The sequence below is a fragment of the Poecilia formosa genome, unplaced genomic scaffold, assembly GCF_000485575.1.
Source record: "Poecilia formosa unplaced genomic scaffold, Poecilia_formosa-5.1.2 Scaffold20, whole genome shotgun sequence".
Classification (NCBI taxonomy): Eukaryota; Metazoa; Chordata; class Actinopteri; order Cyprinodontiformes; family Poeciliidae; genus Poecilia; species Poecilia formosa.
In genome coordinates this window covers 2,515,264-2,520,864 of record NW_006799959.1, presented here as the reverse complement: position 1 = coordinate 2,520,864, position 5,601 = coordinate 2,515,264, and the positions used below count along the sequence as shown (strand labels likewise).

Here is a 5,601-nt window from a genome sequence, read left to right as displayed (position 1 = left end):
GGTGGAGAGAAAACTCACAGACAGGACACACAGCTCTCTGCTCGTCTTCACAGAACCAATAAGGAACCTCTGAGTGTTTCTCACACACCACCTTCCTCTCTTTCTTCTTTTCTTTTTCCATCTCAGTTGAAGCTCCTTTCAGCTTCTCAGTAAATGAATCACCGAGTTTGTTGAGGGAGAAATCAATGGATGGATCCTCCCTTGAAGATCTTCATTTACAGATGGGACAGTTCTTGTTTCCAGTTTGTTCCCAGAATTCCTCCAGGCAGCTTTAACAGAAACTGTGGTTGCAGCTCAGAGACACAGGATCTCTGAAAGTCTCTGAACAAACATGGCAGCTCAGGAAACTTTCAAGAACCACAGTATTTTCTGCCATTTTCTACAGAAATCTCTCAGTCCCAGAACTCACCAAGTCAAAGTTTCTTCTTTCTCTTCAGATTAAACCTTTGTGTTTCAGTTAAATCTCTGACCCTGTAATGGCGTCTCAGCTCTGTTCCTCTATGTTAAAAATACTTTCATTTTCCTCTCAGTGACGTGTTTCCACTATGACAGGTTATTGTGTTACACTTCCAGGTGAACTTTGTGCTTCTCATTTAGTGCAATAAAATTTCGTTGAATATTTAGTGAACAACTGCTTCATATTTTAAGAAGCAAACTTCTGATTTAATGCTTTAACTCAAAAAGAGAAGAAGCAATGTCTGCCTGGGCCTACGAGCTTCTCTCTCACCACAAACAATACCAAATCATGACAATGTTCTGGATTTCAGAGGAAAGTCATCATTGTTTTTGTTTTATTATTATTGGTAAAACTTCCTCGGTCTTACATCTGTCTGGTTGTCAATAAAGGTCTTACTGATTGGCCCAAGTTTTGTTTAATACTGTAAAGCTTTGAGTTTGCAATATCAAACGTTGTCACAATGATATTTATCTGCTGTGAGTATTTTACTCCAGCAGATGGCGCTATGAGGACATTTTTCACAGCTGAACGATGCTGCTTCTGTCCTTGTGTTCAAACCAGAGAAATAATTTCTACAATTATTGTTCTGGCTGCAAAAAGAAAATATTCTAATTGCTTATGTCTGAATAAACTCTTGAAAGTTACAGGTAAATTTCCAGTGAACTCGGGCTTCTGCCCATTGCCAGATAGTAAACCTACAGGATGAGAAATCTTACTGTTATCACTGAGAAATGACAGAAGGAAACAAATGAGGACAAGTAAACATTGGAGCAAAAACCATCTAACCACCAACTTCACCAGTTTATTATCTGGACTGGGTGATTGCCGTCTTCCTTCACCTCCTCATGTTTCTGTGTCTTGAGCCGCATCACAAAGAAAATCTTCTTTCAATGCATTGAATCATCTTTCAGTGTCTTATCCAGCCTCTGCTGTGATGTCTTCACATGCTGCACCCATGGCAGCAGATGGATCATCTGTATACGAGGCTGGTGATCAGAATTTTTCCATCTTCATCCTGAGAAAAATCTCAGGATGAACTCCAGCAGCATCTTGTTGGTTACAAATCATTGTCTGATGATGTTGGAGTGATGGAAACTGGCATTATGTCTTTGACCTCTTCTGACTCTTCTTCTGTTTTGCATCCTAACTCATCTACATCCTATCTCCTCCGCCTCTTCTTAATCTCTCTGGCTGTTAACCCCGTCCAAATATTTTTCTTTCCATTGTCAGAAATGTAACATGATGTTGTGTTCTGGATATATTCACTATATACTTTCCGGCTGATTTTTAATGAGATGCACCTTTGAGCTACTTTAAAATAAATCTGGCTGATCTAGCTACATTTTAGCTACATTTCCAATGTAGCTCCAACTACATTATCAATGTAGTTTCAGCTACATTGATAATGTAGCTGAAACTCAGGATTCACTTGGGATCAATTTATCAGTTCAGGAGAGATTCAGAAAAAAGTCTAATGGAAATGTACAGAAATATGTTTCACTTATGACAACTTGCTTAAGAATTTTGCATAAACTTGTGCTTAAATTTTAAGTACAGAGAACTGGTTCATATTTGTACTTTCTTTAAGTACATTTAATACATTCCACAAATCTACAACACACTAATAAAACTTCTTGTTTTGAAAATTCCCTTTTCCTCTAAAATTATAACCCCTCTCTCTGTCACAAAACAATTTTGAACGTTGTGTGGAAGTTGATGGTTTAATACTTTAAACATAAATTGTATACAGTGTTAAATTGTACAAGGTCCCAGAATTTCATTAATCACAGTAATTCAGTAAAATAAAAACAAAACTTTGAACTTTCTTTAAAAATAAATCTTAGTTTGACAGATTTTGAGATCAGAGGTTTTTGCATCACCTGCAGAACAAACACTAACACAAGGGAAGAGTTTCTCAGTGAAAGTCTCTCTGATCTGTCTCTCTGTAGACAACACCTGCTCCTTGGAGTGTTGAATCACATCATCATATGTTTCCTCCACTTGTTTGTGTTTGTTCCTCTTGTCCTGCAGAGACTGTAAGTCAGATTTCAGCTGCTCCTTCAGCTCACTGACTGCAGGACCCTCGTCAAGAGAAACGTCACTGACAGAACAATTATCTGTCTTCACATTCCCACAGAATATATACGGATCTTCTGGATGCTTACAGCAAATGTCTAATTTATCTGGTTTTTCCTGATCAGCCGATTCAGCTTGCTGTATTTTTTAAAAGGAGTCGGACAAATTCTTCAGTATAGCGCTCACTGGAAGCGTCTCTCTTGATGATCTTTTTTACAGACAGTTCTTGTTTCCAGTTTGTTCCCACGATTTCTGCAGACAGCTAAGACAGAAGCTGTGGTTGCAGCTCAGAGACACAGGATCTCTGAAAGTCTCCAAACACACATGGCAGCTCAGGAAACTTTCAAGAAGAGCTCTCTCTGCCATTTTCTGTCAAAGTCTTTTTTCTTTAAAAAAGATTCTCAACAGCAAAAAAGTCCTTCACTTCTCCACTCTCCTCCTTTAGCAGAGATCTGACACAGTGTAATGATGTTTCACAGCTCAGGAAGAGTTATTGAAGTTACTTTCTTTCTGCTTTTCCTGTTAAATGTTCTACCATTCAGATGAGATGTTTATTTAGAGATATTCACTATAAACCTGTTCCTCAGCTCTATTCAGAAGAAAGAAGATCAACGGAATCCCTTAATTATACAGAAGCCACTGAAAAAAATAATTCAGACTTTTCTTTCAGAATACCAACTTTAAACTTTCCTTTGGTCAAACATCAAAGTTCAAAGATTAAAGTCAGAATTCTGACAAAAAAAGTTTGATTTTATTTATTTTTCAGTGGCCCTAATCCTGTTCAGTTTAATTAGGATTCAGAGAGTTTATTATTTACTAAATTCTCACCTATTTTCCTGAAATGTTTTATTAGGGATTTATCTTTTCCATTTCATCCTATGTTAAGCACAAAGACAATCTGACAATCATCCAAAGACTGAAGGAAATGAGATCTTATTCAGCCAGGATAGAGATGTTGAAGTATTGATATTTTAGATTTTAATTTTAGGCAGCAACAATCACAAATAAACACTGCAACATTGAGAGATGATGAGCAAGAGACATGAAGTGTTTGATGAAAGAAGGATAAATAAACAATACAATATATATCATGTTGTTTGCAACAGTCAAATCATCATATCATAAAGTAAGTAACATGTAACCTGATTTATTGAACAGCCTAGTGTTGATGAAAATGTCTTGACGATGCAACTATAAAACCTCAACGTAAAAAACTCACTAAATACATAACGTCTGAAAAAAGCAGATCTCTGTCGCCATCATGTGGTAAAATATTGTAAACTTCAAAAACGTCAGTAGAGTCGGTGATGTAGATCTGAGTAAAAAACTCAAAAACTCTTTCAATAAATTGCCCAAAAACTTAAATGAACTAAACTGGATAAAATATAACTTTATCTGTATTATTTAGTTTCTGAAGAGGATCTCCAGATCATGACACACAGTGGGGTCCTGACCCCTACCCTGGGAACCACTGATCTAAGAAACCAATTTAAAGACTGATATAAGGTCAGCTGAGCCTCCACAGAGGTCATCGCCATGGCAACAGACCAGAATACAAGTTCATGCTCCTGCTGCAGATGCACGAAGCTCTGATGTGTTCAATCACAGCTTCAATTTTTTTCTGGTTCTTTTTATTGTTTGTTTTCTCATTTCATAACTTTGGTTCATATTAAACTGTATTTATGACTCGGAAACTATTAAAAACTGTTTAAAAACATATGAAGGATAATATTTTCACAGATAAAAATTCTTCAGAGATCAATAGTTTCTGCTTCTCATTTCTTTGAGTCATTTTTTTGTTCGGTCACATCAGCGATTTAAACTACTGGAGATTTTTTTTATTGATCTGTAATAAAATCGGTGTTTATTATCTTATCTCTTTACCTCTGACTCATTTTTAGTATTCCTTCACCTTTCTCTTTCTATTTAACACAAACAGCCTTTGACTAACAGAAAACATTCAGTCCTGGTAAAAAAAAAAAATTATGAAAGTCATTATTCTTTTAATTGTTTAGTTGAATTAGTTTTGGGGAAAAATATTGTATTACAAACATCATGAATGATCTTTGAAAAGAAAACTTAGGTGCACAAGTTTTAAATTATTGCAGATTTTGCCTCATCCACAAAGAGCTTTAATTATACATACAAGCTTGACATTATCCTAATAATTTCCTATATTTTGTATTTCCATAGGAAAACTCCACTAAAGTGAAAACATTCATAATAAAATCCTTTTTATGCTGTTTTATTTTAAAGTAGCAGACTTTTTTAAATTGCGCCACAATGTAGGAAATGGTCCATTTCTATTAATAATTTTAAAAAAAAAAACTAAAATTATTAAGCTTGTTAATCAAGGATTTAAGATAGAAAGTTGGTCTGACTGCAAATAAAAACATCGAACTGAAAATGCAAAGTACTTCAAAGAGATGAAAAATACAAGTTTAGACTTCAACCAAAATCTTAATCTGACTAATTTTGAGGTTACACATTTTGGTATCAGCAGCTTTTCCAACATTAAAGTAAGGGAAGAGTTTCTCAGTGAAAGTGTCTCTGTGAGTGCAGATGAGAGTCATGTCTTCAGAGTCGTAGAAGGACACAACCCCCATGTCATAGTCCAGCTGGACTCTGATCCTCTGCAGATTCTTCTTCACTCTGAGAATCTTACCACCATCACTGTATTTTCCTTCAAAATAAGATAAACACCAGATTCCATATGAAACTGTATCCTTGAACTCTCCCTTCCTGTCAACAGACTCTTTAACCAAACCCACAGTCCAGTGAGGATGATCTGTCACCTCAACCTCCCAGATGTGTTTCCCTGACTTGAAACCATCAGAACCAAAAACGTTGCAGTGCCTGGTGTTCCTCTCTGGATTATCAGGAAGCTGCTGCTCTGTGTCTCCACGTCTCAAACTGGTCAGATCATCAGACAGATGGATCCATCCATTTGCAGTGTTTGGGTCCAGAATGACAGGACTGAACTTCACCTGGTCCTTCATCTTCTCCCAGACTCTGAAGGACAGGTTGCCCAGGTGTTTGGCCACATCTATCAGAGCTCCTGAGACCAG

General features: G+C 36.5%; 1 pseudogene; it reads right to left on the bottom strand.

Annotated features, from left to right (window-relative positions):
- The window catches only part of LOC107835734 (nuclear factor 7, brain-like), a 4,824-nt pseudogene extending 1,925 nt beyond the window's left edge, over positions 1-2,899 (bottom strand).
- Positions 2,900-5,601: the final 2,702 nt, after the last annotated feature.